General features: G+C 43.4%; 1 long non-coding RNA gene across 1 annotated transcript in view; it reads right to left on the bottom strand.

The window, feature by feature from the left end:
* The window catches only part of LOC123330865, a 41,085-nt gene extending 35,460 nt beyond the window's left edge, over positions 1-5,625 (bottom strand). Inside the window, exons 1-2 of the long non-coding RNA XR_006547108.2 lie at positions 4,534-5,625; positions 4,082-4,384 (exon numbers count right to left, since the gene is read on the bottom strand). This is a non-coding gene — a long non-coding RNA (uncharacterized LOC123330865). The remainder of the gene's footprint in view (positions 1-4,081; positions 4,385-4,533) is intronic.
* Between the last annotated feature and the right edge of the window lie 20,288 nt (positions 5,626-25,913).

Below are 25,913 nucleotides of genomic sequence, written 5' to 3'. Positions count from 1 at the left end.
TTGGTCTTCTCCTACTTGTCTGTCCCATTCTCCTGGGGGGAGAGTATGGTGGGATCTTACTAGGCTTCACTGGAGTAGCCCTTTCCCCTCAGAATAGAGCGACCTTGGAAAATCAGCTCTTCTGTTGTTTACACGGACTGTCTCATGGCATAACTTCAACGCGTTATTATGTTCCTGAATATTCTGTGGTTTCCTCTATTTCACCGAAAGTCTCCTCCTCCTGGGGAGGGATAAGCTAAAAGAGGAAATCCTGCAGTGCCTCTTAACAACAAGCAGCTGGGCCTTTTCCCGCTGAGGAGAAGCCCTGCTCAAAGCCTGCTGTGCACACAGCCCGACTTACCCGAGAGCCACTGACAAGAACCCTACCTAGGTCAATTGACCCCAGAGGCACTCGAGGGTCATGGAGGGCCTCTTCCTCTCTCACCGAAACAGAGTGTTAGGGTGCTCCTGGACCAGGAGGAGGCTCTGGCTCCAAGTCAAACAAAGATCACTTCTTCCAGGTGCAGGCAGCCACAGTAGTCAAGTTCTAAGTGGGAGAGGAGGGAGGTTCTTACCTATTTCCTGCACCCATTCCCTCCGCAGGGCCCCTTATCAACCTACTACACACCTCTTCTGCCTGGATGATAACAATCTGCTTTTCACCCTGCTCCGCTATTCCTGGGCCACACAGCAGAGACTCTGGACCATTTTGTCTGAGGCTTGAGATAACCAGCATTCTATAAGTGTTCTCCATAGAAACAAAATCCATAGCGTGGGTGGGTGGGTGGGTGGGTGAGGGTGTGTCTGTCTCTGTGTGTGTAGAGGATGGGGGTAGGGAAGAAAAGACAGGATGGCTCCGGGCAGGGGTGGGGAGGGCATTTTAGAAATTAGTTCACATGATTATGTGGTTGTTTTTCTTTAGTCACTAAATCATAGTCAACTCTTCGCAACCACAGGGAATGTAGCCTTCCAGGCTCCTCTGTCCATGAGATTTCCCAGGCAAGAATACCAAAGTGGGTTGCCATTTCCTTCTCCGAGGAATCATCCCGACCCAGGCATCGAACCCTCATCTCCTGAATTGACAGGCAGATTCTTTACCACTGAGCCACCAGAGAAGTCCTCACATGATTATAGGGACTGGCAAATTCAAATAGGGGACAAGCTGGCAATTCCAGCAAGAAGTTGATGGAATTGTAAGTAAGATGGAAGTCCTCTTCAAGGGACCTGAGTCTTTTCTCTTAAGGCTTTCAGTTGATCAGATGACACCCACCACATGATGAAGAGTCATCTACTTTACTCAAAATCTGCCAATTTAAATATTAATCAGAGCTTTCAAAAATGCCTTCATAGGGACTTTCCTAATGGTCCAGTGGCTAAGACTCCATGCTTCCAATGCACAGAGCCCAGGTTTGATCCCTGGTTAGCGAACTAGATCCCACATGCTGCAACTAAGACTTCTCATGCTGCAAATAAAAGATTCCACGTGGCAGAACAAAGACCCACCTGGCACAGCCAAATAAATATGTTTTAAATGCCTTCATAGCAGCATCTAGACTGGTACATGACCAAACAACTGAGCACCAGAGCACAGCCCAGCTGACACAAAATGAACCATCACAACCTGGGTGGGGGAGGCTGGTGGCCACAGAACCTCTAAGTGAGAGAAAGGAGTGCATCCCCACAGGTGCACCCCTCCCCAGTGGAAACCCTGAAATCCTTCAAAAAGCAATTTAGAAAAAGGAGGGGGAGGGGCAAAGAGTGGGAGCTCCACAGCAATAATTGTCTAGAAGGGCCAAGCCCCACATTCAATATTATTCTCAGCCCAACACGCATCTTCTTAAGCCACTGGGTAAATTCTCCATCCTCTTTGCTACTGCTGCTGCTAAGTCGCTTCAGTCGTGTCCGACTCTGTGCGACCCCATAGACGGCAGCCCACCAGGCTCCCCCGTCCCTGGGATTCTCCAGGCAAGAACACTGGAGTGGGTTGCCATTTCCTTCTCCAATGCATGCAAGTAAAAAGTGAAAGTGAAGTCGCTCAGTCGTGTCTGATTCTTAGCGACCCCATGGACTGCAGCCTACCAGGCTCCTCTGTCCATGGGATTTTCCAGGCAAGAGTACTGGAGTGGGGTGCCATTGCCTTCTCCTTCATCCTCTTTAGGTTTAGGCAATTCAATTTAGTATCATATAAATTGCTCAAGAGACAAAAAAATTACTTCAAAGAAATCTAAAGCTTCACACATACATCACTTCAATTCATAATATTATTGTCAGTTATACTGACAATATAGTAATGTTAGTATTGCAGTTTTGCAACTGTTTTAAGTGTAGAGCAAAGCAAATAAACAAAACTTATTGATGTTATTAGAAACCAAGATTTTTAGCATAAAAGAGACGCACATATAAAATACAAACAGAGTTAACGGGAAAAAAAATCCTGCAATGTTGAATTGGCATTGTCAATTCAAACGCATGATTATTTTCTTTAGTGAATTTTCTACCTTTGCCCACTAAAGGGAACTAAGAGCAATGACTTCCTGGTATCAGTGAGCACCACTAGCATGCAGACCTTGGTTTTTAAATACTATTCCTTATTCAAAAGCATGAGGGCTCCTCAGAGAGATGGCCGATTCCAGGGCTTGGTCAGAAAACATACAAAATGAGCCCAGGACATCTTCTGCCAGAAAGTAAAAGTATACCAAGACCAATGGGGTTATAACCAAAGAAAACACTGTCCGGCAGTATTGAATCAAGTTGAGCATACTCTATGAACAAGCAATTCCACTGTTAGGTATATGTTCCCCGCCTCCAAAAACAAAAAAAAAGCAAACAAAACTCAACAATATGTTCACCCAAAGACAAGTATCAGAATGTCAATAGCAGTACTGTTTTAACAGAACCTGGAATCAGCCTAAATGCCCACCAACATTAGAATGGATAAATAAATTGCAAGAAGGATGAAAAAGAACTACACACATCACAGACGAATCTCATAAACATGATAATGAACAAAGAATCCAGACACATAAAAACACGACATGTTCTATGATCCTATTTATACAAAGTGCCCAAACAGGCAAACTGATCAACAAGTTTAAAAGTAAGACTCTTAGTGGTTACTCTTGTGGGGAAAGATAGGAAGAGGGTGTGATGGAGGCTCCTGAGGTAATTTCATTGTTCTGTTACTTGATCTGGGAACTGGTTACACAGGTGTTTGCTCTGGGAAATTTTTGAACTGTCGACTCAATCTTTTGTAGATTTCTCTATGTAATTGAATTAAAATTTTTTTACTTTTAAAAAAAGCCAGCTTGAAGGGGCTCCCACAGGCCAAATTTAGTATAATTTGAATTTTAAAAAGGATAATGATTGTAGCTGGTTAGTAAATAAAAATACATGTGTCCAGGGGGTGGTGAGAGATAAAGAGGACAGATCTTCTTTACAAAAGAAAGTCAAATAAATGTGGACGTGATACCAAAACTCAAGTCCCTGTGTTCGTCACACAGTGAGGCCAAACATACCAAAACTTCAGAGTTTGGAACAGAGAAAGGTATATTGTAGGGCCCTGCAAGGAGATGGGTGGTGGCCCAAAATTTTTCAGCAAAGCTCTTTTCTAGGAAAGGTGACAGAGGGGTGTGGTTAGCTGTTGCAAACTTCTTGGTATCAGAGCCTTTGTTCTGGAGGTCAGGTCAGGGTCAGGGAATGATGTTCCTGTAAATCTCTACCAAACAAACGTTATTGCCTGTCTGACAAGAAGGCCAAGGTCCCCAAGCACAGCTTTGTCCTTTTGAGGTCTGGGTCCTGGCTGAGGAGGTAGATCTCAGTTGGCAGCTCCTTCAGGGCCAGGTCCCCAGACCCTGTACAACGTCATCACTGAGGGAGCAAAGCGCCCAGGACACAACCAACCCTCAGGTTCCTCAGGCTCCCCAAATGGTGGGAGCCAGGGCCCATAGACTAAGGTTCACCACCGCCTCAAGGCCTGGGCCAAGGCCAGTGGGTGGCCCTAGCAAGGGCTCTGGAGCCCTGCAGGACACAGCCCCCAGCCTACTCCCTGTGGCCCACACAGCACACCTGCCAGGTAAGCTGGAGAGACGGACCCACCTCTTACCTCACTCTCTGCCTGACGACCACCACTCCACTGCCTGATTCGGTTGGCTGAATCCTCTCAACTAACAGTCCCTCCTTGACAGCTGGTTGCTTGTGGGCGGGGCTCACTGCTGTGCTGACCAATGACTGAGCAGGACCACTAAAAGGTCTCTCTTTGACAGTTGGTTGCTTGTGGGTGGGGCCCATTGCAGCGTCGACCAATCACTGAGCAGGGCCCCCACAGGTCCAAGGGTAACCAGAGTTGGATGCGGCATAGTGGCACTGCAGCAAGGGCTGCAGGCTTAGGGCTGCACTCAGCCATACTCTGTTACAGAAGGAAAGACAAGATTAGATCACCATTTATACTCACCCTCCACATAATATTTGATAGAGGTAACAATCACCAGTGGAAGCTAAAACCATTGGATTAAAACTTGTTAGCAGCACCAAGGTATCATCTCAGAGACCACTTACCTCTGGGAACAGGAGCACTAGTACATTTGCGATGAAGAGGTGATGCAGAGGTCTGGTGTGACCACCTTAATCCAGTGATTGAAACTGGCATCACAAATAATGGAATAGTGTGACATTGTGTGCCTCCTCATAGGATGCAAATTGAACAAGAAAATAATCTAAAGCAGTGGGTCTTCCTGGCTGCATTAAAATCATCCGAGCAGATTTCAAAACTCCCAAAGCCTAGGCCATGCCGCCAGACCAACTATATCAGAATCTCTGGGGTGGACCCCCATGTATCAGTACTTTTTAAAGCTTCCAAGGTGATTGCAATGTGCAAAGTATTCCAGACAAAAAATGTATAGCCTGAGTCTAACTTCAATATATAGGATCCACAGGATAGAGCAGCGGTTCTTAGTGCTGATAACTTACCAGAATCACCTAGAGAATTTTGAAACCAGGATCACCTGAGCTTAAACTCCAGCGATTCCAATTTAATTGGTTTAGAGTGGAACACAGACATCGGTATTCTCTTTTCTAGGCTTTAAATTTGATTTAAATAGTTCCAATGAGAACAGAGTGGCCAATTAATCCCCCTTCCTTGTACTGCCAATTAATCAAGACAGGTGGTTCCAATGTGCAGCCAGGGCAGAGGATTACCAGGACAGAGGAAAAACTGAACATCATGAGGAAACAGAAATAGAATGTGGGACATTCATACAATCACTAGCCTAAGTTCTTCAGAAGGTCAATGTCATGGGAGAAAAAAAAAAGGGAGAGGAACTATTCTAAGTTAAGATAAGTAACAACCATTAAAAAAAAGTAATTGATTTTTTTTTAAAAAAGCTGTAGATGGGGAGGGATTTAAACATTAAGTTGATTTTATTTTTTCTTCTTCATTAAGTTGATTTTAGATGGCTTTCTTAATAGGTATAACGACATTGTGAGTCTGAAAACAAATATCTGTATTCTTAAGTGATGTATGTTAAATATTGAGAAGTGATGTGTCATAATGTATATGCATGTATGCATGCTCAGTCGCTTCAGCCCTGTCCAAATTTTTGTGACACCATGGACTGTAGCCCACCAAGCGCCTCTGTCCATGGAATTTCCCAGGCAAGAAAACTGGGGTGGGTTGCCATTTCCTTCTCCAGGGGATCCTCCCAACTCAGGGATCAAACCCAGGTCTCTTACGTAGCCTGCATTGCATGTGGATTCTTTATCCACTGAGCCACCTGAGAAGTCCATCATAATGTGTATATAACTTTAGACTTCATTGTACTAACGTTGGGCTGCACCCGGCAGGCCTGTAAGCCTTGTAACTATCCAGCCGGGAGACCAAAGAAAATGCCTAGAGACAGTGACAGAGACACCAGTGACTTGTTGGATAGCTTAATCTTGCAAATTGGAAGCAAAAAATCCTGGAGAAACACTCTACCATGGGCAGAAGGCAGGACACAGCAGAAATCTCCTCTACTCGAGTAATAAGAAGGCTACCATTTACAGGGGGAACTGACATAACTAACATCAGGTTAGCTCATCAGTCACCAGGGAAACCAGCGGCTGGGGCAGGGGGCAATCACATAGGTAGTTACTCAATAAGCCCTAAGATCAAGAGGATTGGGAAGGAACCCGCCCGCCAATGCAGAAGACATAAGAGACAGGGAGGGTTTGATCCCTGGGTCAGGAAGATTCCCTGGAGGAGGAAATGGCAACCCACTCCAGTATTCTTGCCTGGAGAATCCCATGGACGGAGGAGCCTGGCAGGCTACAGTCCATAGGGTCACAAAGAGTCAGACACAACTGAAATGACTTATCACACACACACTTGAGTAGGGTGTAGATGAAGCAGGGACTGGTCGAACAGGGGATGAACAGAGAGCAAGAGAACAGCCATCTTGAGTGGCCTGATCATATAACTAATCTCTCAGTTTTCCTGAATGTTTGAAATAGTTGATATAAGAAAATGTTGAGGAAATGGGAAATTTGTTACTGTTGCCCACACTGTGGTGTGCAGCATCTCAATTCCCCTACCAGAGATAGAACCTATACCCCCTGCAGGGGAAGCATGAGTCTTACCACTCAACTGCCAGGGAAGTCCCAATTTTTTTAAATAGAGGTTAAAAAAAAAAAAAAAAAAACACCTACTCAGCAGTCCTTGCAACTTCCATCTGTATTAGTTCTCTCTTGAGAATTCTCCAGTAAAATCCACTCACAACTCAACCTTACACAACCAACCTCACACCCCACCCAACAATCAAAGCTGTATTTCTCAACCTTTGCCCACTCCATTTCTCCTATTCAGTAGAAGTTATCTGGGAAAGATCTCTTACTCAAATGAGCTTGAAAAATGCTGGGTTATACCAGGTTTCCTTGCTACCCGATGTCTCATAAATCTTAATAGATTAACCTGCATTGGTCATTGGGGTCAGGGAAGAACTCTTGCATGGTAAAACATCAATTCTTAACCCTATTGTGTTTCCAGCCCTTTATGGACAATAGACACCTTTTGTTCCAAAAGATCTTGTAGATGAAATGTCCTGCAAGCATTTAGGGAAACACTAGCATGAGACAACTTCTTCCTTGTTTTACAACTCCTCTATCTTTGATTAACCAAAGAGCCCCTGGACTTCCAAATGGATCCTAATGGCACACTGGCAAACAGATGAAGATTTATCTCCCAACAACTGCAATTTCCTATTCACCTAAATACTAATTTTTTTTCAGGAACCTATTTTCTCAAATATTTATGACTGTTTTATGTGATTTCTATGCAAGCTTTGCTTCAAATGCACTCAAGATGTCTGTTTTAAAGTATGAGTTCCTCTCTCTCCTACACTGCTGGTGGGAATTTAAGCTTGCACGGCCACTATAGAAAACAGTATGGAGGTTCCTCAGAAAGCTGAAGGTAGAATTACCATATGACCCAGCAGTCCCACTTCTGGGCATACACTTGGACAAAATTACAATTCAAAATGATACATGCAGGAATTCCCTGATGGTCCAGTGGTTAGGACTATGTGCACTCACTGCCAAAGGCCTGGGTTTAATCCATGTCAGGGAACTAAGATCCCACAAGCTGTGTGGCATGGCCAAAACAAATACACATGCACCCCTATGTTCATAACAGCACTATTCACAATAGTCAAGGCATGAAAGCAACCTAAATGTCCATCAACAGATGAACGGATTAAGAAGATGTGGCACATGGGACTTCCCTGGTGGTCCAGTGACTGAGACTCCAAGCTCCCAAGGCAGGGTTTTGTCCAAGTTTTGCCCAGGTTTTGTCCGTGGTCAAGGAACTAGATCCCACATGCTGCAACAAAGAGTTCTCATGCCGCTAAAGATGCCATGTACTATGAAAAACAAAGACCCCGTGTGCCACAACTAAGACCCATGATGCTGCTGCTGCTGCTAAGTCTCTTCAGTCGTGTCCAACTCTGGGCGACCCCATAGATGGCAGCCCACCAGGCTCCCCCATCCCTGGGATTCTCCAGGCAAGAACACTGGAGTGGGTTGCCATTTTCTTCTCCAATGCATGAAAGTGAAAAGTGAAAGTGAAGTCACTCAGTCGTGTCTGACTCCTAGCAACCCCATGGATTGCAGCCTACCAGGCTCCTCCGTCCATGGGATTTTCCAGGCAAGAGTACTGGAGTGGGTTGCCATTGCCTTCTCCGACTAAGACCCATACAACCTAATAAATAAATAAACATTTTAAAAAGAAGATGTGGTACATATATACAATGGAATACTACTCAGCCATTAAAAAGAACAAAATAATGCATTTGCAGCAACATGGATACAACTAAATAATATCATACCAAGTGAAGTAAGTCAGAAAGATAGACAAATACCATATGGTATCACTTATAAGTGGAACCTAAAATGTGGCACAAATGAACCTCTCTACAAAACAGAAACAGACTCCCAGATATAGAGAACAGATTTGTGGTTGCCAAGGGGGAAAGGGGCGGAGGACGGATGGACTGGTAGTCTGGGGTTAGCAGATGCAAACTATTACATTTAGAATGGATTAAAAACAAGGTCCTACTGTGCAACACAGGAGACTATATCCATCTCATTGTACAGACCATAATGGAAAAGAATATTTAAAAAAGAATGTATATATGTGTATAACTGAGTCACTTTGCTATACAGCAAAAAATCAGTACATTATAAATCAACTATACTTTAATAAAAAAAATGTAATATGTAAATAAATTATGAGTTCCTTAAAGTCCACCCCATGTGTCTTCTTCCATTCTGCATCCAGGATGTCACCAACCACCACAAACATATCTGTTGGTACCCAAAGAGCAAGAAAGAAACGGATAAGGACTCTTGTCCAGGGTGCCCCTACCAGCCCAGTCTCCATGGCATGGTGGTACCCCAGTATTCCCCCCATTACCCTCTCAAGGTGTGTGTTATGATCACAGTTGAGGTTTCTAAGAGTTAGAGAGCCTACGAGGCTTGTGTGTGTGAGTGCACTCAGTCATGTCCAACTCTTTGTGGCCCCATGGACTGTAGCCCATGCGCGTGTGTGTGTGCGCATGCGCGCGCACATTCAGTTGTGTACAGCTCTTTGTGACCCCATGAACTGTAGCCCGCCAGGCTCCTCTGTTCATGGGCTTCTCCAGGCAAGAGTACTGGAGTGGGTTCCCATGCCCTCCTCCAGGGGATCTTCCCAACCCAGGGCCTGAACCTGCATCTCTTGCATTAACCTCTACAGCACCTGGGAAGTCCCTGCCCATAGCCAAATAGTGGAGAAGCAGCTTGGCTGAGATCTGAGCCTCAGAGCTGTTCTGACAACAGTCACCACTGAGCTTCCTGCAACTTCAGCTTTAATCCTCTTCTCCAGCTCCTGCTTTGTCACACACAGTGTCAGGAATTTCAGTTCTTCCAGGAGAAGCAGACTCAAGTGGCAACCTGTGCCTTTACGTGGCCCAGGGAAGCTGGCAAGTGGCAAGTGCAGATTCATCAGGGGAGTAATGCTTTGACTAAGCCAAGTTGGTCAGCCCTGTGGTGCATCCAACCTTAAAAATTAGCCTTAAGCTAATAAAGGGCTAATGACAAGTGTGAAGACAAAGGAGCTTATGGAGCCACCACCCAGAACTACAAAAAACTGCCTGGCAAGGGCTCAACCTGAAGTCTTTCAAATCTTGAGGGTACCTGAAAGCCCTCCTTGAACTCAGAAGAACAGCCTGGCAATTCCCTATTCACTCCCCTCCCTGCAAAACACAGAAGCGCTTTCAAGAAAGGCACATGGACTCCATTCTACAATAGCCAAATTAAGACTAAAAACTGGCCTTAGATTAGAGATGAGAACTCACTCTCAGTAGATTTCAGACTGGTATGGACTTTTCCATGGTCAAGGGTAGGAACAGCTCATAATATTTCCCCACTTGTTCAGGGGAAAGGGAGACCTCATACCACTCTGCAACTCCAGAGCCTGCACCAGAGCCCCAGGCTCTTGGGCTGAAGTCAAAGGCCAGTGAATTACTGGAGGCCCACATCTGCCACCTGCCCAGAGTTCACAGTCAGTCCAGAATTTAAATTCCTACCCAAGATCTGAATCAGCCTGTGAGTCAGATACATAAAGTCATGGAATGATGAAACAGTGAAATCTGAAGTTCAACTCCAGGCCATGCAAAACTAGTTCCTCAGCTTACATCATTGCTTTGCTCATGTCCTATCGAGATGATGGACATTGGCATCTGTTTTAAGAAATACTTATAAGCAATGTAAATTCCTGCTGTTCAGAAAGCATTTCCCAGCCACCTGCTCTGTATCTGCTCTGTGCTGTGTGACATCCACTATCCCAGTGCTTTAGAGACAGTTGTGTCCAAATATCATGGCAGTCTTCCCTCCCCCAGAAGCCCTCCCAAATGATAGGCAGATTCTTATTATAAATTAAGTTGAAAGACGTTCTGAACCCTGAGACATCAAATGGAAGGACTTTACAGCAAAGTCTCAGAATATAAAACTAATCTCAATCACATCCTGTCTAGTCTTTCATGGGATGGAAATGCCTAACATGTTGGTTGGGCTCTCCTGGTAACTATTTATCAAAGGAAAGAAAATTCTGGAATATGACAAATGGCCAAAGGCTCTCTCAGCCTGTTCTCCTAGACTCTTCAGGGGCTCTGCCCACCTGCTGAGAACACAAAAGCACATAAGATAATACCAGTCTGCAAAGAACTCATAATCTACAGATGAGTGACACCCTGCTTTTAATTAAACAGACCATGATCATGGCCACAACAGGGACGCTCCACAGTGGTGTGGGTCTGCACAAAGGGTACCATACACTCTATCTCTATGGTGGGCAAAGTTACTCAAAGCAGTTCCTGGGCTTTTTACCACTGGAAATGTTGGGGAAGTGAAGGGAAGTGTGTACTGGGCAGAGAAAATCATGTCATCATATGTGCCAGCAGGTAAAAGTGACCAGTGTGTGTAGGTGGGGGTAGATGAGTACCAGCTGCTTGATGAGGAAATTATGTAGGAGATTCCAAGTCACCACAGCACCTGGACTGAGAGGAGCACTCCTGGAAACTAGGTCACTGAGTCCTAAAAGTAGCACAATGCAGTTGCTATATCCTAACAGCAGATGAGTTTATTCAGTGTTTTAAATTAAACTAACTTTACCAACATTGTTCATAAAATAAAAAGGGCTGAAATCATTTATGCCCAACACTGTTGGACACCATCTCTTGAAAAACTCCCAAGAACTCCATAAAAGAAGTACCACAGTTATACCAATTTTACAGATCAGAAAACTGAAGCTCAGAGAGTTCAGTAACTTACTCAAAATCACCCAACTAGGAAGTGGAGGAGCTGGGATGCAAATTTCTTTAGTCCACCTCCAATGTCTATGTCTAATCATTTATGTTAAATACCGTAAGATACAGCAAATAACAGTTCTGTTGTGTTCTGATCACTAGGAACAAAAAAAGGCTTTTATTTGGGTTTCAGAGCTACCACATTCTCACCAATCTTTTATATTCCCCACAGCACACAACATGTTACTGGACACCACTGCTTATCATTCATCTTGATTTGTAAGAAACAAGTAAGGTAACATTATACTGAAGTCCCGCTAATAAAAGAAAAATGAGAGAGAGAGAGAGAAGGCAAGAGATTTGATCAATGGCTTGGTATGTCTGTCAGTCTGTACATCTGCGTCTCTTTCTTTCTTCTTCTCTTCTCTCTCTCCCTCTCTCATTCTTTGTGTATCTTAATATGTCTCTCTTTCTACCTAGCTCCTCTTTCCACTTTTCAGTCTATCACTATCTTTGTCTCTCTGTCTGTGTGTGCATGTGTTACTCTCTCTCCCCCTCACTCCTTCTCCTCTCCCCCAGCCCCTTCCAGAGTGGCACAACACTTCCTAGATCTCGAACAGACCAGTAACCTGGAATTGATTCAATATCATAAAACAGTCCCACGAGAAGCCTGGAGTCCCCAGGAACTCAAGTTAACCACCAAAGGGCCAGTGAGAGTAGAGGTAAATAATGAGAACTCATGAGGCAGACAGACTTAAACCCCTACAAGCGAAACAACCTCGGGCAAGTTACAAACCTACTTGAACCTCAGATTCCTTACCTGTGAAATGGGTAATGTTGTAACCATCACATACTGCTATTGTGAGGATTAAATGCAATAATGGATATAAAGTTCTTAATACAGAGTCTGATCCATGTTAAGTAACAAAAATGCCAGTTGCTACTGTTACTATTATTATTCACAGGGTCTTATTTGCCTTTAGACTGTCAGAATCTAGTATAGCACTTGGCACACAAATGGAGTTCAACATCTGCTCAGAGAAACAAGATAGAGATAAGCATACTGAGACATACACAGAAAAGCACAGGACAGAGAGTTACAGCCAGGTAAAGAACTGGAAAGAAAGATGGAGAGACAAAGACAGAGACACAAGAGAGGAAGGAAGAAAGAGGTGGACAGATGTACAGTCTGACATGCCAATCAACCTCTGACCAAGTCTCTTTCTTTCAGTTTAAATTTCCCTTTAGCAGTATGGATCTAACATAATGTTTCCTTACTAGTTTCTCATAATTCAACATAGACAAACAAGGAAGTCACATTCTCCATCCCACAACCAGGCTTCCCATGACACAGAAGGGGAGCTGAGCAATAGGGGGACTTGGTACACATATCTATCATGACGCCACAGAAGCAGTGAGTGACTGGCTGTTCACTGGAACAGAAGCAGGCTGTCCTGGCCCTCTCTGAGGCATTGCTTAAGGAGATTAGTCCAGGCAGTATTGAATCCACGACCTTGAACTCACTTGCCTGGACCTTTTAACTCAATGAGAAGGACATCCATTTCCCTCCCTGGCAGAGCTGCTAGGCAACGCCACAGGAACTTTTCTCCACAAATACAAAGAGCAAACTTTTATCCTCACATCAAAAGGAAAAACAAAACTTCCACGGTGGTGCCACAGATAAAAATCTGCCTGCCAATGAAGGGACATGGGTTCGATCCCTTCGAATCTTTGAATCTCAGATTTCACATGCCTCGAAGCAACTAAGCCCCTGCGCCAGAAGTCCTGAGTCGGTGATCTAGAGCCAGCAGGCTGCAACTACGGAAGCGTGCACACCTTAGAGCCTGTGCTCCACAACAAGAGAAACCACAGCAATGAGAAGCCTGTACCCCGCAACAAAGAGCGGCGCCTGCTCGCCACAACTAGAGAAAGCCCAAATACGCCAAAGAAGACCCAATGCAACAAAAAAAAATTTTTTTTTTTTAAAGGGCGAAACAACCCAGTCCTCCAGAGATATTTAACTCAGTTAGGAGGACACCAGCGTCCTCTCTTCGTTGTGTTGACCTTCAGTTCCGGCTGTAAATTGTGAGCTTTATAACACGTCATAGCACACTTCGATAAAACAAAGGTGAGTACGAATGAGATCGCTTTTGGAACAAGGCCATCTTTAGGGAACGAATATTGAGCAAACCATTGTGGAGATGGTATTTTCCATTCATGTGATCCCAGAAGAAGACTGAATCATCAGGAAAGAGCTGAAGCCCATCGGAGTTCTATGCTTGAAATTTCTAAACTACTCTCCACCCTGCTGTCCTGTCCTGCTGAGGACATCTCAGCTTGCACGGGAACAAAGGGGAAGTTTACAACTGAATATGAAGCTGACTTCAACTGTCTGGATGTGCTCTCTTGCCTCCAGTCAGCATGCCTGGTCAGTGCCCCTCTCACTCCCTGTGGACAGGTCCTGTGCCACCCTGTCCCCTCCCAGCCCCCTCCCTACTCCCTCTTACCACTTCTGAGCGGCATCACGCAGGCAGCTGCAGCAGCTGACTCGGGCCATCAACACGGCTGCCACCATGTCACTCAGCACCAAACATCCCCCAGCTCTGCAGTTTCAATTGTTACAGAAATCTGGGAACTCTCCTCTGCCCTCCAAATAAAACCCACTTTGTCTGTAAGCCAAACCACACCTGTAAGGATCTGGAGGCTGGGCTGTAATGCACTACTGTGGACCCTGATAAGGTTTGTCTCCAATGGTGGGGGCGGGGGGGGGGCTCTTCTAGGACCTTCTCATTTCATTTCAGAATCATTCCTTGGGGGGGTGGGGGGGGAAGAGTCTTCCTAGGAGCAAGGAGTCACTCAGTCTGCCTCCTGACTACAGATCCCTGGCAGAAGGAATTACCAAAGCCAGTAAACTGATAGTTTAGAAGTACAGCTAATTTTAGAGATGGAGGGTGCTGATGGTTGCACAAGAATGCGAATGTACTAAACGCCACTGGCCTGTACACTTAAAAAGGGCTACGATGATTATATATATTTTACCACAATTTTTTTTTTTTTGTTTCAAGGTTTGTTTTTGTTTTTTGGATTTGTTGTTTTGCTATTATTAGGTCCTCACTCATGATCCATCTTAAACATAGCAGTGCGTGCAGGTCAGTCCCAAACTCCCAGATTCTCCCTCCCCACCCCCCACCCCAGCCACCATTTTTCAAAGTGAAAAAAATTTAAAAATAAATTGAATGCAACACATTTTTTTTTTTTTAAAGGAAATACACCTAAGTCCCAGGTAGTCTAATGATCACTGATTTAGTATTATTCAATTTTCAACTGAAATATAGTTGCTATACCATATCATAAAAGTTACAGGTATACAATAACGATTCACAATTTTTAAAGGTTATAGCTATAAAATATTGGCTATATTCCCCATGTTGTACAATATATCCTTATGATTTGTTTTATACATTATAGTTTGTATTTCTGAATCCCCATCCCTATATTGTCCCTCCCTCCTTCCCTCTCCCCACTGGTATCCACTAGATCGTTCCCTATATCTGGGAGTCTGTTTCTTTTTTGTTATATTCTCTAGTTTCTGCTTCTTTTTTGCTATATTCACTGCTGCTGCTGCTGCTAAGTCGCTTCAGTTGTGTCCGGCTCTGTGTGACCCCATACACGGCAGCCCACCAGGCTCCCCCCGTCCCTGGGATTCTCCAGGCAAGAACACTGGAGTGGGTTGCCATTTCCTTCTCCAATGCATGAAAGTGAAAAGTGAAAGTGAAGCCAGCTGCTCAGTCGTGTCCGACTCCTAGCGACCCCATGGACTGGAGCCTACCAGGCTCCTCTATCCATGGGATTTGCCGGGCAAGAGTACTGGAGTGGGTGCCATTGCCTTCCCCACTATATTCACTAGTTTGTCAAATTGTTTAGACCCACATATAAGTGATACCACACAGTATTGGGGGCTTCCCAGGTGGCACAGTGGTAAAGGATCCGTCTGTCAATGCAAGAGATGCAAGAGACTGGCGTTTGGTCCCTGGGTCAGAAAGATCCCCTGGGGGAGGAAATGGCAACCCACTCCAGTATTCTTGCCTAGAAAATTCCATGAACAGAGGAGCCTAGTGGGCTACAGTCCATGGGGTTGCAAAAAGTTGGACACGATTAAGCACACACACACATACATACATATAGTATTTGTCTTTCTCTGTCTGACTCAAAGTATTATTATTTTTAAAGAGAATCTCAGTAGCACAGAAAGCTAACCAGTAGTGAGGGTTTGTGAAAATCAAAAGTAGGAAAATACATGCTCCTATAATCAAAAATGCCCTTAAATTAAAAATCAACACACTCTGTCTGGTGTATAAGTATTTTCCATGAGTACGATTTTCCAAAGAATGTCACAAAGCTTTTCTTTCAGAAACCGGTTCTTCCACAATTGCAACTTGAAGAACATTCAGACCACAGGAGTGGCCTATGAGGGTTTCCAGTTCTAACAGTAACATGTTCAACAGGCTACTTTCATGGTACCTCTCTGAAAACGAAGACACAGTCCCCCATTACATAAGTGGAAAATATTATTTACATTGGCAGATGGTAAAGTTAAGGCTTGGAAAACCTAAAAGACTGAACTGAAATCATCCCATGAGAAGAGAACTTCAGATTCTAGATCCTGAACTCCAGGCTCAGAGGCCATGCTTTTCCTGCCTTCTGGCTTGAGATCATTTAAGAAACAGAGGTCGCTCATTGTAAATTATTATAATAAACTTCAATAACTGTTCAGCCACATAAACACCTACTCTCTTGAAGCAGCCTATTAACTCACTCTTTGCCAGGAGACTCCAACACAAGAAGCCCCAAACTGGGGGAAAGCCCTGAATAAAGCTTACCTTCAGGAAAGGGAAAAGGCATGATTAATTGCTCAGACTTGTCAGTTTCACCCACAAAGAGTACTGAGTGACCTGTAGAAGGTCTTAGGGGAAGGGCAGGGGAACAGCTCCAGCACAGGTCAGGTTCTAACATGTCAGGTACAAGCAGCAGAGCACATCAGTCAGGAGCAATCATGGAGGCAGAAAGCCCAACGGCAAGCCCAAGAAAGAGAACAGATTATGACCATCTCTCAAGCAGTTATCCATAGAAAGAGTTTTTATCCTGATACCAAACCAAGATGGACCAAGAAAAGAGAGAGAAATGCAATGCACACAGTTCCCTGCCATGCTACCTACAAAGGTGTCTGCATCTGCCCTGGATTTCACAACTTCCCTACAGTCTCTGCAGAAAAAAAAACAAACCTCTTCCCACAAAGGATAATAATTTCCTTTGAGCTCCAGTTTCCACCTTCCCCTCCTCCTCAAAAGCATGCGCCAGTTATTTACCATCTCTATTTCTTTCACCTTTCCCTTTCTATTGCCACATTTGTTTCACCACCACGATTCTAAAGGTTTGTGGCTCAAAAGGCTCTTTCTTTGAGAAGCAGGTAAGTTCTGCATGTCATTCCTAAGGGGCTGATAGATTCTTAGGCTCACTGAGCCCAGGAAAGAAAGCCCTGCTTTCTGTCTTTCTGAAGAGAGGGAAGTCTCTTCGGTCTCAGACCTTAGCTGAAGAACACCTCTCCTTCCTTTCCAAGCAAGCTTCTAGCATACACACCTCTCTGCTCCCTATCTCCTATTTCCTCCTCTATCCACTGCCCTCACTCCACCAAAACTAATCCTGTAGTGTGTATGCTTAAGCGCTCAGTTGTGTCCGACTCTTTTACTACCCCAAGGACTGTAGCCGGCCAGGATCCTCTGTCCATGGGATTTCCCAGACAAGAATACTGGAGTGAGTTGCCATTTCCAACTCCAGGGGATCTTCCTGACCTGGGGATTGAATCCACATCTTCTGTGTCTCCTGCATTGTAGGAGGATTCTTTACTGCTGAGCCATAAGAAAGGCCAATCCTGTTGAAGTTACCACTGACATTTCAAATGCCAAGTTCAGGGGATGCACTTTTCTCTCTCATTTGACTTCCTGCAGTATCTCACAGTGACCTATCCCCAATAGACTAAAACTTCCTCAAATATCTTGATGTCACAGCAATAAAGCCCTCAGAGAGGCTGATAAACAATTTTTCCTTCCCTAGGAAATGTTCAAACCACTCTCCTGGGACCCAGCTCCCATGTTTTTGTACTTACATGCCTCCACCTCCCCACCTTCCCCACCATGGTCAATCAGCCCAGAGATGGGCCTCACCAAGCAGTACCTATCAGTGATTTCCCCAATAATTTTTCAATAGAGAGGGAAAACAAAAAATGCCTTGGATCTCCCACAATGTTTGGTAACACATTCCAATTACATGCTCATACCTACATGCCTGACTCCCTTATATCTTTAAAATACATTTCCAATTTTCCTCCCACCAGTTTGCACTAGGCTTCTGTCACCTGTCACCCCAAAAGGGTCCTAACCAATCTAAACATTCTCTTATTTCTAATTCACCTCCCCAGTCTCGGGCTGCTCCTTTCAGTCTTCTTAGCAGGCAATTCTCTCTGTGTCCATCCCTCAAATATGGCCTTATCTATCACAATTCTAGGGGACAATGGTTGGTGAGACATAAACATAACTATATCAGTGAACCAGATTGACCCAAGTAAGGCTTTGAGTTTCACTGAACTCTACCAGGCCTCACTCAGAATAAGCTATTTGCAACACAGGTTTCTATGGGAAAATAGAATCAAGAAAAAAAAAATTGAAATTAACAGCTGCAAAGTTGATTTAGTAAAGTATCAGTCATTCAGTAGTGTCCAGCGTTTTGTGACCCCCATGGACTACAGCCTGCCAGGCTCCTCTGTCCATGGAATTCTCCAGGCACAAATACTGGAGTAAGTTGCCATTCTCTTCTCCAGGGGATCTTCCCAACTGAGGAAGTTCTTCAAACCAGGTCAGTTCTTCAAACCAGGTTTCCTTCATTGGAGACAGATTTTTTTTTTAACCATCTGAGCCACCAGGGAAGCCTGCAAAGTTGACTTAGGCTAGGCTATATTTTAAAGATGAGAGAAGCAGAATATGTATCTCTTTGTAGAAAAGACCAGGATGTGTGTGTGTGTGTGTGTGTGTGTGTGTGTGTGTGTATCAGTTCAGTTGCTCAGTCATGTCCAACTCTTTGCGACCCCATGGACTGCAGCACACTAGGCTTCCCTGTCCATCACCAGCTCCTGGAGCCTACTCAAACTCATCTCCAGTGCAACAGTGATGCCATCCAACCATCTCATTCTCTGTCATCCCCTTCTCCTCCCTCCTTCAATCCTTCCCAGCATCAGGGTCTTTTCAAATGAGTCAGTTCTTTGCATCAGGTGCCCAAAGTATTGGAGTTTCAGCTTCAGCATCAGTCCCACCAATGAATATTCAGGACTGATTTCCTTTAGGATGGACTGGTTGGATCTCCTTGCAGTCCAGGGGACTCTCAAGAGTCTTCTCCAACACCACAGTTCAAAAGCATCAATTCTTCAGCACTCAGCTTTCTTTACAGTTCAACTCTCACATTCATACATGATTACTGGAAAAACCATAGCCTTGACTAGATGGACCTTGTTGGCAAAGGAATGTCTCTGCTTTTTAATATGCTGTCTAGGTTGGTCAGAACTTTTCTTCCAAGGAGCAAGCATCTTTTAATTTCATGGCTGCAGTCACCATCTGCAGTGATTTTGGAGCCCAAGAAAACAAAGTCTCTCACTGTTTCCATTGTTTCCCTATCTATTGCCATGAAGTGATGGGACCAGATTCCATGATCTTAGTTTTCTGAATGTTGAGTCTTGAGCCAACTTTTTCACTCTCCTCTTTCACTTTCATCAAGAGGCTCTTCAGTTCTTCTTCACTTTCTGCCATAAGGGTGGTGTCATCTGCATCACTGAGGTTATTGATATTTCTCCTGGAAATCTTGATTCCAGCTGTGCTTCATCCAGCCTAGTATTTCACAGGATGTACTCTGCATGTAAGTTAAATAAGCAGGGTGACAATATACAGCCTTGATGTACTTCTTTCCCGATTTGGAACCAGTCTGTTTTTCCATGTCCAGTTTTAACTGTTGCTTATTGACCTGCATGCAGATTTCTCAGGAGGCAGATAAGATAGTCTGGTATTCTCATCTTGAAGAATTTTACACAGTTTGTTGTGATCCATACAGTCAAAGGTTTTGGCATAGTCAATAAAACAGAAGTAGATGTTTTTCTGGAATTTTCTCGCTTTTTCAATGATCCAGCGGATGTTGGCAATTTGATCTCTGGTTCCTCTGCCTTTTCTAAATCCTTCTTGAACATCTGGAAGTTCACACTTCACATACTGTTGAAGCCTGGCTTGGAGAATTTTGAGCATTACTTTGCTAGCATGTGAATGAGTGCAATTGTGCGGTAGTTTGAATATTCCTTGGCATTGCCTTTCTTTGGGATTAGCATATATATATATATATATATGATCCAAATATGCATATTTGTCAGATCCAATAATTTAGGCAGTTTCTGATAAAACGATAGTCAAAAATCTAATCATACAAAGGGCCTGTTCCTGACGTTAGAACCTCTCTGACATGATGCAGTGGGAGGTAAAAACATCACTTACTGATGAGCTAGTGGACATAACTGACCTAAATCTCACCATGGTCCAGAATGTGTAGTGTCCTGTAGAACAACTGGCCTGGACCCTCAAAGCCCTCAATGTCATGGAGATCTGAAGGAGGTGGAGGGAGAAGGGAGACTTTCTAGACTGAGGCAACAGGAAGGTAACGGTCAAGTGCAAAGCATGAAACTTGAGTGGATCCTGGATTTTTAAAAACGTCTTAAAAGAACAGTTTTAGGAATTTGAGTATAGACTAGATTTTGAATGTTATTGAAATAATAAATTTAAGTGTAAAAACAATGTCATGCACATTGCTATTTATAAAATAGATAACTAAGAAGGACCTACTGTATAATATAGGAAGCTCTACTCAATAATCTGTATTTAACTATATGGGGAAAGAATCTAAAAAAAGAGTTGATATATGTATGTATATGTGCTAACTAGCTTCAGTAGTATTGAATTCTGTGTGACCCCATGGACTGTAGCCCACCAGGTTCCTCTGTCCATGGGGTTCTCCAGGCAAGAATACTGGCGTGGGTTGCCCTCCACCAGGGGATCTTCCCAACTTAACTCAAGTCTCTTAATCTCTCCTGCATTGGCAGGCAGGTTCTTTACCTGTAGCACCAGCTAAGAAGCCCTGATATATGTGTATGTGTAACTAACTCACTTTGCTGTACACCTGAAACTAACACAACATTGTAAATCAACTTTACTCCAATAAAAATTAAAACAAAACAAAAACTCACAATATCATCATTGTCTACTAAGATCTTCTTGCTCTTGAGAGAAGTTGAAATACTTAGAGTTGAACTCACCTGGTATCTATAGCCTGGAGCTCCTTCCTTATCCCTCTTGTCTTCTGACTCTTCTAACTCAACCCTACTCATACTCATCTGCTCTACTCACATTTATGTACCACACCTATAGACAAGCAGAACTCCCTGATCAGTATCTCCAGCTTGAAACTCTCTTCTTGGCTCCAGAACTGTGCAGCTCCCTTTTTACTCAACATTCACACCTAAATGTTCCAGCAGCTCCTCACACTCATATTATTCAAAGCCAAACACATCTTTCCCCTTTTCAATGCCTGCCACCCTTCCCCCTCCCCCAAAAAAATCCAGCTGCTTTTTCTATCTTCTTTATCTCAATGTGTCAACTTAGTAATGTCAAGTTGACCAAGCCAGAAACTTCCCTCTTTCTTTCCCTAACACCAAATCCTGTGTACTTCATCAGCTCTCTTCTCCATCTCCTCCCCACTGCACTATTCTTGCTGTCTTTGTCTCCCAAACTAAACATTATTGTCTCCCAAATTAAAGCATCCCCATTGGACTTTCTTGTCCCCAGTCTTGCTGCCATCTATTTTCCGCCCTTCCATCAGAGTAGATTTGTAGATTTTTCTAACATACAGGGAACTATATATTCAATATTTTATAATAACCTATATGGGAAAAGAATCTAAAAAAGAAAAAAATGTGTATTTGTGTGTGTGTGTGTATATATATATATATATAAAATGAATCACTTTGCTGTACACCTACAACTAACACAACATTGTAAATCAACTGTACTTCAATTTTTAAAAAATTATCAGTACACTGCTCAAAATTATTCACTGGTTCCTTAGTGCCTCCAAGACAAAATCTAATAAACTTCTTTTGCATGACATTTGAAGTCTTTGACGATCTTTGTTCCCACCTTCCTTCCAAGGCTCGTCTCCTTCAGCAGCCCGCCATTGCAGTCAGTTCCTCAAATATGCTATGTTCCTGTGGTCACTCTGAGCATCCCTTATCCTCCAGAGCTTCTGGGCATTTACACATGCCATCCTCTGAGCTCAGATGCCACACTCTGCAACCTCTGGACCAATCCCCGGACCAACCCCCCTCCACACTGCCTACAAACAATCCTACTGGAGAAGATAGGTGTGTGAGAATGCTGCCCAGGTCAACTTCTGAGCTCCATTTCTCCTATGGCCCCATTGATACTGACACACAACCATTTTAAAGCAGGTTAGCTTACTACATTAGGTTATTTGTCTACGTAATTGGTTTCCCTCAGACAGAAGATTCTTAATAACATGGAACTTTATTTTTAGTTTGTTTTTTCAAGGAACTAGTCCATTCCTAGAGGTGGCAGACACTCAACAATTATTGATTTTAAAAACTGACAAGGGGTGGGAGGGATGAATTGGTGGAGCCCAGTGAATTTTTAGAGAGGTCAAAGTGCTCTGTATGATACTATACAATGGATATATGCCCTTAGACATGTATCCAAACCCAAACAATGTACAAAACTAAGAGTTAACATAAGCGACAGACTCAGTAATTATGATGTGTCAATGTAGGTTCATCAGTTGTACCAAATGTACCACTCAGCTGGGAGATAATGATAACAGAGTAGGCTGCATGTGTGTAGGAACAGGGGGAATATGAGGAAACTCTATACCTTCCATTCAGTTTTGCTGTGAACCTAAAACTGCTCATAAAAATTCTATTAAAAAATATATAGACAGAGAGAGAAAAAGAGAATCACCTTTGAGGGAGAGAGTACAGAAACAGAAAGAGATGAGAAATCAAATCCCAGATGAGAACATACAAATCCCAGGATGGACCAGTGGTGAGCAGCTATTCAGTGCCGAAATGAAAAAAGAAATGGACAGTCTCCGATGACCGCTGAGAAGAATTTGCTTAAAAACTAATTTAGATGAATAACCATGGAAGTAGTACTAACTAACGAGCAGGAAAGTTTTAAGGGGGAAATTAGAAATTCAGCCTCCTGCCTTCAACTGTAAGGGACAAGAAACTAGTCAAGTGGTAGAGATGAGAGATAAGCCAGGAATGAAGTGAACAATTTGAAAGTCCCTTGCACAGACATAGCAGAATAATTACTTAAACTGTGAAGGCAGTATTTTAGGTCTAAAATGTCACCACCATCAAGTCTAAGTTTTATTGTAGTCTGTTAGGGAAGGGTTCTCTGGAGATTATGAAAAACTGCTTCTTGAAATGAAAACTCTGCAAAAACAATTGACATTTCTATAATCCTTAAGGAATAGGACTTAGAAGGAAAATGATTATCCAGGTGGCTCTCTGAACATCAGTGTCTGAATAGCTAATATTCATCCTTGCTTTATGTCAGCCTCATTAATCAGCTCCTATTAAAGATAATGCCATACATGTAATTATATGGCATAGCATTATGCTAAATATTTAAGGCTTTCATATTGCACCATCTCTTAGGTGTGGTGATATATTGCCCCAATTTGAATGTGTCAACTTTTCATAGATTTCATCTATATTCATAGCTCAAGGCCCCTTAGCAAATTAATAACCAAAAGAGAATGAACTCCTCTATTTATAAGTCTATAGTCAGTCGATTGCTTAGCATACTTCTCCACGCGTGCTTTATCTCTCAAAGTCCTATTGGGCTTTCTAAAAACTTTGCCTATCCTATGCTTTTGAATTGCCCTAGTTCCCACATTAGATTTTTTTTCTAAATCTAATCACATGTAATTTCAAAACTGCATCACTCTTGTAAACTGAGTCATCAAAACAGATTATAAACGAAATGAGCAATACACTGTAAGTCAGATTAAACCAAATCCACGACCTTGCAGTAAAATCTCACTTACCTGCTTATTCTGCATTTTTAACATACAAAAAAACCTCATCTTTATAAAGTTTCCAAGTGCTAACATGGTGTTTGATTCATTACTCCTTAGGAAAAACCTTACAAAAAACAGTCAGCACTGTCCTAATTATATAATCAGGAAAAGAGAGAAGACAAGAAACACTGGCCAAATTTCCATGACAAATAGCTGAATGGGGATTAAAATTCTGTGTTCACAGGCATTTTCTCCTGCATACTTTTTTTGGTGAAAAGTCTGTTGTCAGGTACCTGGCCTCCCCAAGGTTATTACCATCAATCATTAACCACCATTAAATCAATAAAATCCTGCTGCTTCCACCCTAAGGCCAACACACCCTTGGGAGAAGCAGCATTGTCAGAATTCTGTGCCTGACCCCGCTCTAAAAATGGCTGCCTCTCTGCTAAGGGCCTCCTCCTTAGGAATTCCCAAAGTTCATTTCTTTTACCCCATCTTTTAAGTCAGACAAGCCCAAACATGCTCCTCCAATTCGATGAGAATCTATCCAGCTGAATTCATTTGTTGTAATAAAGAAAAGGCAGAAACTTTGTTCTATCCAAGTAGGTAATACTGTCCTGACTCTGGGGCAAACCCTGTGGCTTTCGATAACACATGTCCTAATGCAGTAAACTCTGCCTTGGTATGCCGTATCGATGAAAAGGCTAGATTATTTCTTGATCGGTGGCTTTAGAACAAGGAGCTTGTTAAAATGCAGATTCCTAGGTTCCAAGCTACCAAATCAGACTTTAGGGATGACAATGCATTTAAACCAACAGCACTGCAACTAGAGAAAGCCTGTGTGCAGCAATGAAGACCCAGAGTATTCATAAATAAATAAATAAAAATTAAACCAACAGCACTGTGATTCTTCTGCAATCGCAAGGAGGAAAGCCTTAGGCAGGACTAAGGCTTTTCACACTAGACTGCATGCTTCTGAGAATAGGAAGCCATTTTTATTCATCCTCACAGCCCCAGTATTCAGCTAAGGCGCTTAACAATGTTCAGTGATTGAACACATATGAATTGATTGTGTTAATTGGGTGTGCAATATGAGTGTCCAAAATCTTTTGTTAGAATTGGCTCATGCATTAGTTACTTAGGAAGCAGTGTAAATACTTATAAACCCTTTGTACTGATGTTTAGCTTTGTCCTACTCCTGGTCTGCAGAGTGCAGGATTGAATTAGCCAAAGGCATGACCTCTGCAAAGCTCACATGTAGACTTTCTCTGAGAAAGATTGAGGGCAGGAAGAGAAGCAGGTGACAGATGAGATGGTTGGATGGCATCACCGACTCAATGGACATGCGTTTAAACAAACTCCAGGAGATAGAGGACAGGGAAGCCTGGCACGCTGCAGTCCATGGAATCGCAGAGAGTCAGACACAACTGAGTGACTGACCAACAACAGACATTCTCCATGGCAGCCTGAGGCCCAGAGATTCTCCAGTCACTCAGAACATTAAAGTCCTTTGGTCATTTTAGACAAAAATTCTAGTCTGGTCAAAAAGCCAATCTCCAAACTCTTTCAGTTAAATCTTCTCTCTTTCTCCATTGGGACCTAACTTTGCTGGGCAAACTGCTGAGAATGGGGTGCATGGGCCACTCCCTTCAGTGCCTCCTCTGCCATGCCCTCTGCAGCCTCTGGATCCCCCGGGGGCCAAGAGAGCTGGGAGGGGAAAGAGGTGGGGATGGTGAAGTCATCTTCCACTGCTGGACTTGTAATCCGAAAGCAGACCTTGGCACAGCAGACACACAATTACCATCACTTCCTCCTCACAGGGGACACTTCCTCCTCACTGAGGACCTGATGTAGTCGCCAGTACAGATGGTACTACTACCCAGTCCAAGCTGGCAAATACTTGCCACAGAACAGAGTTGTTGGGGCAAGAAACAGCCACTTTATTCTGAAAGCCATCAGACCAAGAAGCTGGTGAACTTTTGCCCCCAAAGAACCAGTGTGGCCTTGAGTTAGAATTCAGGCTTCTTTTTTTTTTTTTTTCCAGGCTTCTTTTATACTAAAAGGGCCAGACGTAAAGTCAAGCATTTCCTGTTTCCAATCTGTGTTATTTCTTCCTGCCTCCAGTTGTGCACAGGTGGGCTTGAATAGGCCCTCTGGTGAGTTAAACAAAGATATTTTAGCTTAAAGCTCATTGCCTGGGAGGCAGGGTTCCCAGAGATGGGCCATTGTGTATAATTTAATGTGAAAGGTAACACCCCTTTAGTGATTGACTTGTAATAGAATACAAAAGTTCTTCCCTGCCCTTGTGAGAAACAGGTACCAGTCCTTCCAGCTGGAACTCTGAAGGCCGCAAGATTTGGCTTACTACCCAGGGGAGCTCTCTCCCCCATCCCCAAGGAGCACACACTGACAACCCTCTCTCCAGAGGAGTCTCACTGTCCA

Source organism: Bubalus bubalis, chromosome 20, assembly GCF_019923935.1.
Source record: "Bubalus bubalis isolate 160015118507 breed Murrah chromosome 20, NDDB_SH_1, whole genome shotgun sequence".
Taxonomy (NCBI): domain Eukaryota; kingdom Metazoa; phylum Chordata; class Mammalia; order Artiodactyla; family Bovidae; genus Bubalus; species Bubalus bubalis.
The sequence above is the reverse complement of the archived record's forward strand: the minus strand, read 5'-3'. Positions and strand labels throughout refer to the sequence as shown.